This window comes from Rhinoderma darwinii, unplaced genomic scaffold (assembly GCF_050947455.1).
Source record: "Rhinoderma darwinii isolate aRhiDar2 unplaced genomic scaffold, aRhiDar2.hap1 Scaffold_4253, whole genome shotgun sequence".
NCBI lineage: Eukaryota > Metazoa > Chordata > Amphibia > Anura > Rhinodermatidae > Rhinoderma > Rhinoderma darwinii.
In genome coordinates, this window is record NW_027463791.1 from 1 (window position 1) to 14,031 (window position 14,031).

The 14,031-nt window shown below is 47.4% G+C and overlaps 10 non-coding genes across 10 annotated transcripts; all 10 read right to left on the bottom strand.

The window, feature by feature from the left end:
• Positions 1-368: 368 nt before the first annotated feature.
• LOC142710483 (U2 spliceosomal RNA) lies at positions 369-559 on the bottom strand. Its single transcript, XR_012869517.1, has one exon. It is a non-coding gene; the product is annotated as a U2 spliceosomal RNA (small nuclear RNA).
• A 1,304-nt stretch (positions 560-1,863) lies between these two features.
• Positions 1,864-2,054, bottom strand: LOC142710495 (U2 spliceosomal RNA). Its single transcript, XR_012869528.1, has one exon. It is a non-coding gene; the product is annotated as a U2 spliceosomal RNA (small nuclear RNA).
• A 1,292-nt stretch (positions 2,055-3,346) lies between these two features.
• LOC142710508 (U2 spliceosomal RNA) lies at positions 3,347-3,537 on the bottom strand. Its single transcript, XR_012869539.1, has one exon. It is a non-coding gene; the product is annotated as a U2 spliceosomal RNA (small nuclear RNA).
• A 1,304-nt stretch (positions 3,538-4,841) lies between these two features.
• LOC142710443 (U2 spliceosomal RNA) lies at positions 4,842-5,032 on the bottom strand. The gene has a single exon (XR_012869482.1). It is a non-coding gene; the product is annotated as a U2 spliceosomal RNA (small nuclear RNA).
• A 1,316-nt stretch (positions 5,033-6,348) lies between these two features.
• On the bottom strand, positions 6,349-6,539 carry LOC142710455 (U2 spliceosomal RNA). Its single transcript, XR_012869493.1, has one exon. It is a non-coding gene; the product is annotated as a U2 spliceosomal RNA (small nuclear RNA).
• A 1,304-nt stretch (positions 6,540-7,843) lies between these two features.
• Positions 7,844-8,034, bottom strand: LOC142710461 (U2 spliceosomal RNA). The gene has a single exon (XR_012869498.1). It is a non-coding gene; the product is annotated as a U2 spliceosomal RNA (small nuclear RNA).
• Positions 8,035-9,326: 1,292 nt separating this feature from the next.
• On the bottom strand, positions 9,327-9,517 carry LOC142710463 (U2 spliceosomal RNA). The gene has a single exon (XR_012869499.1). It is a non-coding gene; the product is annotated as a U2 spliceosomal RNA (small nuclear RNA).
• Positions 9,518-10,805: 1,288 nt separating this feature from the next.
• On the bottom strand, positions 10,806-10,996 carry LOC142710464 (U2 spliceosomal RNA). Its single transcript, XR_012869500.1, has one exon. It is a non-coding gene; the product is annotated as a U2 spliceosomal RNA (small nuclear RNA).
• A 1,300-nt stretch (positions 10,997-12,296) lies between these two features.
• LOC142710465 (U2 spliceosomal RNA) lies at positions 12,297-12,487 on the bottom strand. Its single transcript, XR_012869501.1, has one exon. It is a non-coding gene; the product is annotated as a U2 spliceosomal RNA (small nuclear RNA).
• Positions 12,488-13,755: 1,268 nt separating this feature from the next.
• On the bottom strand, positions 13,756-13,946 carry LOC142710466 (U2 spliceosomal RNA). Its single transcript, XR_012869502.1, has one exon. It is a non-coding gene; the product is annotated as a U2 spliceosomal RNA (small nuclear RNA).
• Between the last annotated feature and the right edge of the window lie 85 nt (positions 13,947-14,031).

Below are 14,031 nucleotides of genomic sequence, written 5' to 3' on the forward strand. Positions count from 1 at the left end.
GTTGTGCTGCATCAATCAATCAATCAATCAATCAATCAATCAATCAATCAATCAATCAATCAATCAATCAGTGGCTGGCTCAGGTGCAGCTCTTTAACTTACCTAAAAGGGAGGGCGGAGAGAAGACAAGGAAGGTGAATGAGGTGTTCCAATGTGAAATGCCGGAAACACAGAAACACAGACGACACACAACAAGAGGTGGCAATCTATTCATTAATTGCATTTAATCAATGAGCTCATTATCACTCATGCATTGTCCAACAGGTGTTGAAATAATGGGATTAAAAGGGGAGATCCCTTCAGAAAGACAGAAACAATAGCAAAGACAAAAAACACTTTTGGAATCTGCTTTTAGTCAACACATAAGGAAAGGGTGCACCGGTCCTGGAAATACTGCAATACCAGGTCAATGCGTGGAGTGGACAGAGCAAGCTCTATTTCCATCTCCCTGTTCTAAAAATCCATTTAATATATGGTCCCCAGATAGGGGACGTATCAGATATTAAACTGATAAGAACAGATACTACACTTGATCTTAGCCAAAAGGCCGAGAAGCGATAACCCGAACGGGCCGCGCGTTGCCCGAGCCTGCCCGATACTGCTGTTCAGCCCTTGCAGCGATTCAGCCTACTTCTAGGCAATTCCATGGGGCCCTGCAGGCTCACACACTCACAGCTACACGGGAGGTGAATAAAGGCCGGAGAGGAAGCCAGACAGGATTTGCTTCTTTTGCTTGCACCACAATGCAGTGCTGAAAGAGGAGGAATCTACATAAAAACGCCTTCCTGGCAACGCCCAAATGCCCTGCTGCCATGCAGATAAACACTGGCAGCGGCAGCAAGTGCATGCCCACAGCCACCCCTTGTTCCTTCACACCTTGTATCAGCTGTAATCCAGTCCAGTCCAGTGCTGCCTGCTGAGCAGCACTGACCAACACTGCCTGGGCCCAGGCTTTTATCTCTGAGGCCCCATTATGATGTCAGAAAGCTGGCTCTGGAATCCTGAGGGCTCCACTATGACACGTGCAAAGTTCCGTCTGAACTTTATATAAGACGGTGAGGCTCAGTCAGTCACTCAGTGTTGCCTGAGAGGGCAACACTGCAACAGCCGGCCGCCAGGCTGTCTTTTTTTTGCACAGCTAGTTGCCTCCAGGAGGCCACAAGAGGGAGACAAGGGACTGCAAAATGGAAAATAGGCATCCACCAACTTTACAGACAACTTCTCCTTGCTCCTACAACCTCCATCCTTGCACAGTTTGTTATTCTTCTAGGTAACATAGTAACAAATCCAAATTGCTGCTCTCTTTGTAGGCAAGCAAGGCTTTGTTGCAACTGCAATTCTTACTTCTTCTTGAAATGTAGGGACGACAGTACATTCCATCACATCCATCTAGTGTACACAGGTAGGTCCATTGTGGCGGGCAGGCGAGTGGGCGGGCTGCTTTATTGGCTGTTTGCTGTTCCCCTACTCCACTCCACTATTTGACTGTTGTGCTGCATCAATCAATCAATCAATCAATCAATCAATCAATCAATCAATCAATCAATCAATCAAGCAATCAATCAGTGGCTGGCTCAGGTGCAGCTCTTTAACTTACCTAAAAGGGAGGGCGGAGAGAAGACAAGGAAGGTGAATGAGGTGTTCCAATGTGAAATGCCGGAAACACAGAAACACAGACGACACACAACAAGAGGTGGCAATCTATTCATTAATTGCATTTAATCAATGAGCTCATTATCACTCATGCATTGTCCAACAGGTGTTGAAATAATGGGATTAAAAGGGGAGATTCCTTCAGAAAGACAGAAACAATAGCAAAGACAAAAAACACTTTTGGAATCTGCTTTTAGTCAACACATAAGGAAAGGGTGCACCGGTCCTGGAAATACTGCAATACCAGGTCAATGCGTGGAGTGGACAGAGCAAGCTCTATTTCCATCTCCCTGTTCTAAAAATCCATTTAATATATGGTCCCCAGATAGGGGACGTATCAGATATTAAACTGATAAGAACAGATACTACACTTGATCTTAGCCAAAAGGCCGAGAAGCGATAACCCGAACGGGCCGCGCGTTGCCCGAGCCTGCCCGATACTGCTGTTCAGCCCTTGCAGCGATTCAGCCTACTTCTAGGCAATTCCATGGGGCCCTGCAGGCTCACACACTCACAGCTACACGGGAGGTGAATAAAGGCCGGAGAGGAAGCCAGACAGGATTTGCTTCTTTTGCTTGCACCACAATGCAGTGCTGAAAGAGGAGTAATCTACATAAAAACGCCTTCCTGGCAACGCCCAAATGCCCTGCTGCCATGCAGATAAACACTGGCAGCGGCAGCAAGTGCATGCCCACAGCCACCCCTTGTTCCTTCACACCTTGTATCAGCTGTAATCCAGTCCAGTCCAGTGCTGCCTGCTGAGCAGCACTGACCAACACTGCCTGGGCCCAGGCTTTTATCTCTGAGGCCCCATTATGATGTCAGAAAGCTGGCTCTGGAATCCTGAGGGCTCCACTATGACACGTGCAAAGTTCCGTCTGAACTTTATATAAGACGGTGAGGCTCAGTCAGTCACTCAGTGTTGCCTGAGAGGGCAACACTGCAACAGCCGGCCGCCAGGCTGTCTTTTTTTTGCACAGCTAGTTGCCTCCAGGAGGCCACAAGAGGGAGACAAGGGACTGCAAAATGGAAAATAGGCATCCACCAACTTTACAGACAACTTCTCCTTGCTCCTACAACCTCCATCCTTGCACAGTTTGTTATTCTTCTAGGTAACATAGTAACAAATCCAAATTGCTGCTCTCTTTGTAGGCAAGCAAGGCTTTGTTGCAACTGCAATTCTTACTTCTTCTTGAAATGTAGGGACGACAGTACATTCCATCACATCCATCTAGTGTACACAGGTAGGTCCATTGTGGCGGGCAGGCGAGCGGGCGGGCTGCTTTATTGGCTGTTTGCTGTTCCCCTACTCCACTCCACTATTTGACTGTTGTGCTGCATCAATCAATCAATCAATCAATCAATCAATCAATCAATCAATCAATCAATCAATCAGTGGCTGGCTCAGGTGCAGCTCTTTAACTTACCTAAAAGGGAGGGCGGAGAGAAGACAAGGAAGGTGAATGAGGTGTTCCAATGTGAAATGCCGGAAACACAGAAACACAGACGACACACAACAAGAGGTGGCAATCTATTCATTAATTGCATTTAATCAATGAGCTCATTATCACTCATGCATTGTCCAACAGGTGTTGAAATAATGGGATTAAAAGGGGAGATCCCTTCAGAAAGACAGAAACAATAGCAAAGACAAAAAACACTTTTGGAATCTGCTTTTAGTCAACACATAAGGAAAGGGTGCACCGGTCCTGGAAATACTGCAATACCAGGTCAATGCGTGGAGTGGACAGAGCAAGCTCTATTTCCATCTCCCTGTTCTAAAAATCCATTTAATATATGGTCCCCAGATAGGGGACGTATCAGATATTAAACTGATAAGAACAGATACTACACTTGATCTTAGCCAAAAGGCCGAGAAGCGATAACCCGAACGGGCCGCGCGTTGCCCGAGCCTGCCCGATACTGCTGTTCAGCCCTTGCAGCGATTCAGCCTACTTCTAGGCAATTCCATGGGGCCCTGCAGGCTCACACACTCACAGCTACACGGGAGGTGAATAAAGGCCGGAGAGGAAGCCAGACAGGATTTGCTTCTTTTGCTTGCACCACAATGCAGTGCTGAAAGAGGAGGAATCTACATAAAAACGCCTTCCTGGCAACGCCCAAATGCCCTGCTGCCATGCAGATAAACACTGGCAGCGGCAGCAAGTGCATGCCCACAGCCACCCCTTGTTCCTTCACACCTTGTATCAGCTGTAATCCAGTCCAGTCCAGTGCTGCCTGCTGAGCAGCACTGACCAACACTGCCTGGGCCCAGGCTTTTATCTCTGAGGCCCCATTATGATGTCAGAAAGCTGGCTCTGGAATCCTGAGGGCTCCACTATGACACGTGCAAAGTTCCGTCTGAACTTTATATAAGACGGTGAGGCTCAGTCAGTCACTCAGTGTTGCCTGAGAGGGCAACACTGCAACAGCCGGCCGCCAGGCTGTCTTTTTTTTGCACAGCTAGTTGCCTCCAGGAGGCCACAAGAGGGAGACAAGGGACTGCAAAATGGAAAATAGGCATCCACCAACTTTACAGACAACTTCTCCTTGCTCCTACAACCTCCATCCTTGCACAGTTTGTTATTCTTCTAGGTAACATAGTAACAAATCCAAATTGCTGCTCTCTTTGTAGGCAAGCAAGGCTTTGTTGCAACTGCAATTCTTACTTCTTCTTGAAATGTAGGGACGACAGTACATTCCATCACATCCATCTAGTGTACACAGGTAGGTCCATTGTGGCGGGCAGGCGAGCGGGCGGGCTGCTTTATTCGCTGTTTGCTGTTCCCCTACTCCACTCCACTATTTGACTGTTGTGCTGCATCAATCAATCAATCAATCAATCAATCAATCAATCAATCAATCAATCAATCAATCAATCAATCAATCAGTGGCTGGCTCAGGTGCAGCTCTTTAACTTACCTAAAAGGGAGGGCGGAGAGAAGACAAGGAAGGTGAATGAGGTGTTCCAATGTGAAATGCCGGAAACACAGAAACACAGACGACACACAACAAGAGGTGGCAATCTATTCATTAATTGCATTTAATCAATGAGCTCATTATCACTCATGCATTGTCCAACAGGTGTTGAAATAATGGGATTAAAAGGGGAGATCCCTTCAGAAAGACAGAAACAATAGCAAAGACAAAAAACACTTTTGGAATCTGCTTTTAGTCAACACATAAGGAAAGGGTGCACCGGTCCTGGAAATACTGCAATACCAGGTCAATGCGTGGAGTGGACAGAGCAAGCTCTATTTCCATCTCCCTGTTCTAAAAATCCATTTAATATATGGTCCCCAGATAGGGGACGTATCAGATATTAAACTGATAAGAACAGATACTACACTTGATCTTAGCCAAAAGGCCGAGAAGCGATAACCCGAACGGGCCGCGCGTTGCCCGAGCCTGCCCGATACTGCTGTTCAGCCCTTGCAGCGATTCAGCCTACTTCTAGGCAATTCCATGGGGCCCTGCAGGCTCACACACTCACAGCTACACGGGAGGTGAATAAAGGCCGGAGAGGAAGCCAGACAGGATTTGCTTCTTTTGCTTGCACCACAATGCAGTGCTGAAAGAGGAGGAATCTACATAAAAACGCCTTCCTGGCAACGCCCAAATGCCCTGCTGCCATGCAGATAAACACTGGCAGCGGCAGCAAGTGCATGCCCACAGCCACCCCTTGTTCCTTCACACCTTGTATCAGCTGTAATCCAGTCCAGTCCAGTGCTGCCTGCTGAGCAGCACTGACCAACACTGCCTGGGCCCAGGCTTTTATCTCTGAGGCCCCATTATGATGTCAGAAAGCTGGCTCTGGAATCCTGAGGGCTCCACTATGACACGTGCAAAGTTCCGTCTGAACTTTATATAAGACGGTGAGGCTCAGTCAGTCACTCAGTGTTGCCTGAGAGGGCAACACTGCAACAGCCGGCCGCCAGGCTGTCTTTTTTTTGCACAGCTAGTTGCCTCCAGGAGGCCACAAGAGGGAGACAAGGGACTGCAAAATGGAAAATAGGCATCCACCAACTTTACAGACAACTTCTCCTTGCTCCTACAACCTCCATCCTTGCACAGTTTGTTATTCTTCTAGGTAACATAGTAACAAATCCAAATTGCTGCTCTCTTTGTAGGCAAGCAAGGCTTTGTTGCAACTGCAATTCTTACTTCTTCTTGAAATGTAGGGACGACAGTACATTCCATCACATCCATCTAGTGTACACAGGTAGGTCCATTGTGGCGGGCAGGCGAGCGGGCGGGCTGCTTTATTGGCTGTTTGCTGTTCCCCTACTCCACTCCACTATTTGACTGTTGTGCTGCATCAATCAATCAATCAATCAATCAATCAATCAATCAATCAATCAATCAATCAATCAATCAATCAATCAATCAATCAATCAGTGGCTGGCTCAGGTGCAGCTCTTTAACTTACCTAAAAGGGAGGGCGGAGAGAAGACAAGGAAGGTGAATGAGGTGTTCCAATGTGAAATGCCGGAAACACAGAAACACAGACGACACACAACAAGAGGTGGCAATCTATTCATTAATTGCATTTAATCAATGAGCTCATTATCACTCATGCATTGTCCAACAGGTGTTGAAATAATGGGATTAAAAGGGGAGATCCCTTCAGAAAGACAGAAACAATAGCAAAGACAAAAAACACTTTTGGAATCTGCTTTTAGTCAACACATAAGGAAAGGGTGCACCGGTCCTGGAAATACTGCAATACCAGGTCAATGCGTGGAGTGGACAGAGCAAGCTCTATTTCCATCTCCCTGTTCTAAAAATCCATTTAATATATGGTCCCCAGATAGGGGACGTATCAGATATTAAACTGATAAGAACAGATACTACACTTGATCTTAGCCAAAAGGCCGAGAAGCGATAACCCGAACGGGCCGCGCGTTGCCCGAGCCTGCCCGATACTGCTGTTCAGCCCTTGCAGCGATTCAGCCTACTTCTAGGCAATTCCATGGGGCCCTGCAGGCTCACACACTCACAGCTACACGGGAGGTGAATAAAGGCCGGAGAGGAAGCCAGACAGGATTTGCTTCTTTTGCTTGCACCACAATGCAGTGCTGAAAGAGGAGGAATCTACATAAAAACGCCTTCCTGGCAACGCCCAAATGCCCTGCTGCCATGCAGATAAACACTGGCAGCGGCAGCAAGTGCATGCCCACAGCCACCCCTTGTTCCTTCACACCTTGTATCAGCTGTAATCCAGTCCAGTCCAGTGCTGCCTGCTGAGCAGCACTGACCAACACTGCCTGGGCCCAGGCTTTTATCTCTGAGGCCCCATTATGATGTCAGAAAGCTGGCTCTGGAATCCTGAGGGCTCCACTATGACACGTGCAAAGTTCCGTCTGAACTTTATATAAGACGGTGAGGCTCAGTCAGTCACTCAGTGTTGCCTGAGAGGGCAACACTGCAACAGCCGGCCGCCAGGCTGTCTTTTTTTTGCACAGCTAGTTGCCTCCAGGAGGCCACAAGAGGGAGACAAGGGACTGCAAAATGGAAAATAGGCATCCACCAACTTTACAGACAACTTCTCCTTGCTCCTACAACCTCCATCCTTGCACAGTTTGTTATTCTTCTAGGTAACATAGTAACAAATCCAAATTGCTGCTCTCTTTGTAGGCAAGCAAGGCTTTGTTGCAACTGCAATTCTTACTTCTTCTTGAAATGTAGGGACGACAGTACATTCCATCACATCCATCTAGTGTACACAGGTAGGTCCATTGTGGCGGGCAGGCGAGCGGGCGGGCTGCTTTATTCGCTGTTTGCTGTTCCCCTACTCCACTCCACTATTTGACTGTTGTGCTGCATCAATCAATCAATCAATCAATCAATCAATCAATCAATCAATCAATCAATCAATCAATCAATCAATCAGTGGCTGGCTCAGGTGCAGCTCTTTAACTTACCTAAAAGGGAGGGCGGAGAGAAGACAAGGAAGGTGAATGAGGTGTTCCAATGTGAAATGCCGGAAACACAGAAACACAGACGACACACAACAAGAGGTGGCAATCTATTCATTAATTGCATTTAATCAATGAGCTCATTATCACTCATGCATTGTCCAACAGGTGTTGAAATAATGGGATTAAAAGGGGAGATCCCTTCAGAAAGACAGAAACAATAGCAAAGACAAAAAACACTTTTGGAATCTGCTTTTAGTCAACACATAAGGAAAGGGTGCACCGGTCCTGGAAATACTGCAATACCAGGTCAATGCGTGGAGTGGACAGAGCAAGCTCTATTTCCATCTCCCTGTTCTAAAAATCCATTTAATATATGGTCCCCAGATAGGGGACGTATCAGATATTAAACTGATAAGAACAGATACTACACTTGATCTTAGCCAAAAGGCCGAGAAGCGATAACCCGAACGGGCCGCGCGTTGCCCGAGCCTGCCCGATACTGCTGTTCAGCCCTTGCAGCGATTCAGCCTACTTCTAGGCAATTCCATGGGGCCCTGCAGGCTCACACACTCACAGCTACACGGGAGGTGAATAAAGGCCGGAGAGGAAGCCAGACAGGATTTGCTTCTTTTGCTTGCACCACAATGCAGTGCTGAAAGAGGAGGAATCTACATAAAAACGCCTTCCTGGCAACGCCCAAATGCCCTGCTGCCATGCAGATAAACACTGGCAGCGGCAGCAAGTGCATGCCCACAGCCACCCCTTGTTCCTTCACACCTTGTATCAGCTGTAATCCAGTCCAGTCCAGTGCTGCCTGCTGAGCAGCACTGACCAACACTGCCTGGGCCCAGGCTTTTATCTCTGAGGCCCCATTATGATGTCAGAAAGCTGGCTCTGGAATCCTGAGGGCTCCACTATGACACGTGCAAAGTTCCGTCTGAACTTTATATAAGACGGTGAGGCTCAGTCAGTCACTCAGTGTTGCCTGAGAGGGCAACACTGCAACAGCCGGCCGCCAGGCTGTCTTTTTTTTGCACAGCTAGTTGCCTCCAGGAGGCCACAAGAGGGAGACAAGGGACTGCAAAATGGAAAATAGGCATCCACCAACTTTACAGACAACTTCTCCTTGCTCCTACAACCTCCATCCTTGCACAGTTTGTTATTCTTCTAGGTAACATAGTAACAAATCCAAATTGCTGCTCTCTTTGTAGGCAAGCAAGGCTTTGTTGCAACTGCAATTCTTACTTCTTCTTGAAATGTAGGGACGACAGTACATTCCATCACATCCATCTAGTGTACACAGGTAGGTCCATTGTGGCGGGCAGGCGAGCGGGCGGGCTGCTTTATTGGCTGTTTGCTGTTCCCCTACTCCACTCCACTATTTGACTGTTGTGCTGCATCAATCAATCAATCAATCAATCAATCAATCAATCAATCAATCAATCAATCAATCAGTGGCTGGCTCAGGTGCAGCTCTTTAACTTACCTAAAAGGGAGGGCGGAGAGAAGACAAGGAAGGTGAATGAGGTGTTCCAATGTGAAATGCCGGAAACACAGAAACACAGACGACACACAACAAGAGGTGGCAATCTATTCATTAATTGCATTTAATCAATGAGCTCATTATCACTCATGCATTGTCCAACAGGTGTTGAAATAATGGGATTAAAAGGGGAGATCCCTTCAGAAAGACAGAAACAATAGCAAAGACAAAAAACACTTTTGGAATCTGCTTTTAGTCAACACATAAGGAAAGGGTGCACCGGTCCTGGAAATACTGCAATACCAGGTCAATGCGTGGAGTGGACAGAGCAAGCTCTATTTCCATCTCCCTGTTCTAAAAATCCATTTAATATATGGTCCCCAGATAGGGGACGTATCAGATATTAAACTGATAAGAACAGATACTACACTTGATCTTAGCCAAAAGGCCGAGAAGCGATAACCCGAACGGGCCGCGCGTTGCCCGAGCCTGCCCGATACTGCTGTTCAGCCCTTGCAGCGATTCAGCCTACTTCTAGGCAATTCCATGGGGCCCTGCAGGCTCACACACTCACAGCTACACGGGAGGTGAATAAAGGCCGGAGAGGAAGCCAGACAGGATTTGCTTCTTTTGCTTGCACCACAATGCAGTGCTGAAAGAGGAGGAATCTACATAAAAACGCCTTCCTGGCAACGCCCAAATGCCCTGCTGCCATGCAGATAAACACTGGCAGCGGCAGCAAGTGCATGCCCACAGCCACCCCTTGTTCCTTCACACCTTGTATCAGCTGTAATCCAGTCCAGTCCAGTGCTGCCTGCTGAGCAGCACTGACCAACACTGCCTGGGCCCAGGCTTTTATCTCTGAGGCCCCATTATGATGTCAGAAAGCTGGCTCTGGAATCCTGAGGGCTCCACTATGACACGTGCAAAGTTCCGTCTGAACTTTATATAAGACGGTGAGGCTCAGTCAGTCACTCAGTGTTGCCTGAGAGGGCAACACTGCAACAGCCGGCCGCCAGGCTGTCTTTTTTTTGCACAGCTAGTTGCCTCCAGGAGGCCACAAGAGGGAGACAAGGGACTGCAAAATGGAAAATAGGCATCCACCAACTTTACAGACAACTTCTCCTTGCTCCTACAACCTCCATCCTTGCACAGTTTGTTATTCTTCTAGGTAACATAGTAACAAATCCAAATTGCTGCTCTCTTTGTAGGCAAGCAAGGCTTTGTTGCAACTGCAATTCTTACTTCTTCTTGAAATGTAGGGACGACAGTACATTCCATCACATCCATCTAGTGTACACAGGTAGGTCCATTGTGGCGGGCAGGCGAGCGGGCGGGCTGCTTTATTGGCTGTTTGCTGTTCCCCTACTCCACTCCACTATTTGACTGTTGTGCTGCATCAATCAATCAATCAATCAATCAATCAATCAATCAATCAATCAATCAATCAGTGGCTGGCTCAGGTGCAGCTCTTTAACTTACCTAAAAGGGAGGGCGGAGAGAAGACAAGGAAGGTGAATGAGGTGTTCCAATGTGAAATGCCGGAAACACAGAAACACAGACGACACACAACAAGAGGTGGCAATCTATTCATTAATTGCATTTAATCAATGAGCTCATTATCACTCATGCATTGTCCAACAGGTGTTGAAATAATGGGATTAAAAGGGGAGATCCCTTCAGAAAGACAGAAACAATAGCAAAGACAAAAAACACTTTTGGAATCTGCTTTTAGTCAACACATAAGGAAAGGGTGCACCGGTCCTGGAAATACTGCAATACCAGGTCAATGCGTGGAGTGGACAGAGCAAGCTCTATTTCCATCTCCCTGTTCTAAAAATCCATTTAATATATGGTCCCCAGATAGGGGACGTATCAGATATTAAACTGATAAGAACAGATACTACACTTGATCTTAGCCAAAAGGCCGAGAAGCGATAACCCGAACGGGCCGCGCGTTGCCCGAGCCTGCCCGATACTGCTGTTCAGCCCTTGCAACGATTCAGCCTACTTCTAGGCAATTCCATGGGGCCCTGCAGGCTCACACACTCACAGCTACACGGGAGGTGAATAAAGGCCGGAGAGGAAGCCAGACAGGATTTGCTTCTTTTGCTTGCACCACAATGCAGTGCTGAAAGAGGAGGAATCTACATAAAAACGCCTTCCTGGCAACGCCCAAATGCCCTGCTGCCATGCAGATAAACACTGGCAGCGGCAGCAAGTGCATGCCCACAGCCACCCCTTGTTCCTTCACACCTTGTATCAGCTGTAATCCAGTCCAGTCCAGTGCTGCCTGCTGAGCAGCACTGACCAACACTGCCTGGGCCCAGGCTTTTATCTCTGAGGCCCCATTATGATGTCAGAAAGCTGGCTCTGGAATCCTGAGGGCTCCACTATGACACGTGCAAAGTTCCGTCTGAACTTTATATAAGACGGTGAGGCTCAGTCAGTCACTCAGTGTTGCCTGAGAGGGCAACACTGCAACAGCCGGCCGCTAGGCTGTCTTTTTTTTGCACAGCTAGTTGCCTCCAGGAGGCCACAAGAGGGAGACAAGGGACTGCAAAATGGAAAATAGGCATCCACCAACTTTACAGACAACTTCTCCTTGCTCCTACAACCTCCATCCTTGCACAGTTTGTTATTCTTCTAGGTAACATAGTAACAAATCCAAATTGCTGCTCTCTTTGTAGGCAAGCAAGGCTTTGTTGCAACTGCAATTCTTACTTCTTCTTGAAATGTAGGGACGACAGTACATTCCATCACATCCATCTAGTGTACACAGGTAGGTCCATTGTGGCGGGCAGGCGAGCGGGCGGGCTGCTTTATTGGCTGTTTGCTGTTCCCCTACTCCACTCCACTATTTGACTGTTGTGCTGCATCAATCAATCAATCAATCAATCAATCAATCAATCAATCAATCAATCAATCAATCAATCAATCAGTGGCTGGCTCAGGTGCAGCTCTTTAACTTACCTAAAAGGGAGGGCGGAGAGAAGACAAGGAAGGTGAATGAGGTGTTCCAATGTGAAATGCCGGAAACACAGAAACACAGACGACACACAACAAGAGGTGGCAATCTATTCATTAATTGCATTTAATCAATGAGCTCATTATCACTCATGCATTGTCCAACAGGTGTTGAAATAATGGGATTAAAAGGGGAGATCCCTTCAGAAAGACAGAAACAATAGCAAAGACAAAAAACACTTTTGGAATCTGCTTTTAGTCAACACATAAGGAAAGGGTGCACCGGTCCTGGAAATACTGCAATACCAGGTCAATGCGTGGAGTGGACAGAGCAAGCTCTATTTCCATCTCCCTGTTCTAAAAATCCATTTAATATATGGTCCCCAGATAGGGGACGTATCAGATATTAAACTGATAAGAACAGATACTACACTTGATCTTAGCCAAAAGGCCGAGAAGCGATAACCCGAACGGGCCGCGCGTTGCCCGAGCCTGCCCGATACTGCTGTTCAGCCCTTGCAGCGATTCAGCCTACTTCTAGGCAATTCCATGGGGCCCTGCAGGCTCACACACTCACAGCTACACGGGAGGTGAATAAAGGCCGGAGAGGAAGCCAGACAGGATTTGCTTCTTTTGCTTGCACCACAATGCAGTGCTGAAAGAGGAGGAATCTACATAAAAACGCCTTCCTGGCAACGCCCAAATGCCCTGCTGCCATGCAGATAAACACTGGCAGCGGCAGCAAGTGCATGCCCACAGCCACCCCTTGTTCCTTCACACCTTGTATCAGCTGTAATCCAGTCCAGTCCAGTGCTGCCTGCTGAGCAGCACTGACCAACACTGCCTGGGCCCAGGCTTTTATCTCTGAGGCCCCATTATGATGTCAGAAAGCTGGCTCTGGAATCCTGAGGGCTCCACTATGACACGTGCAAAGTTCCGTCTGAACTTTATATAAGACGGTGAGGCTCAGTCAGTCACTCAGTGTTGCCTGAGAGGGCAACACTGCAACAGCCGGCCGCCAGGCTGTCTTTTTTTTGCACAGCTAGTTGCCTCCAGGAGGCCACAAGAGGGAGACAAGGGACTGCAAAATGGAAAATAGGCATCCACCAACTTTACAGACAACTTCTCCTTGCTCCTACAACCTCCATCCTTGCACAGTTTGTTATTCTTCTAGGTAACATAGTAACAAATCCAAATTGCTGCTCTCTTTGTAGGCAAGCAAGGCTTTGTTGCAACTGCAATTCTTACTTCTTCTTGAAATGTAGGGACGACAGTACATTCCATCACATCCATCTAGTGTACACAGGTAGGTCCATTGTGGCGGGCAGGCGAGCGGGCGGGCTGCTTTATTGGCTGTTTGCTGTTCCCCTACTCCACTCCACTATTTGACTGTTGTGCTGCATCAATCAATCAATCAATCAATCAATCAATCAGTGGCTGGCTCAGGTGCAGCTCTTTAACTTACCTAAAAGGGAGGGCGGAGAGAAGACAAGGAAGGTGAATGAGGTGTTCCAATGTGAAATGCCGGAAACACAGAAACACAGACGACACACAACAAGAGGTGGCAATCTATTCATTAATTGCATTTAATCAATGAGCTCATTATCACTCATGCATTGTCCAACAGGTGTTGAAATAATGGGATTAAAAGGGGAGATCCCTTCAGAAAGACAGAAACAATAGCAAAGACAAAAAACACTTTTGGAATCTGCTTTTAGTCAACACATAAGGAAAGGGTGCACCGGTCCTGGAAATACTGCAATACCAGGTCAATGCGTGGAGTGGACAGAGCAAGCTCTATTTCCATCTCCCTGTTCTAAAAATCCATTTAATATATGGTCCCCAGATAGGGGACGTATCAGATATTAAACTGATAAGAACAGATACTACACTTGATCTTAGCCAAAAGGCCGAGAAGCGATAACCCGAACGGGCCGCGCGTTGCCCGAGCCTGCCCGATACTGCTGTTCAGCCCTTGCAGCGATTCAGCCTACTTCTAGGCAATTC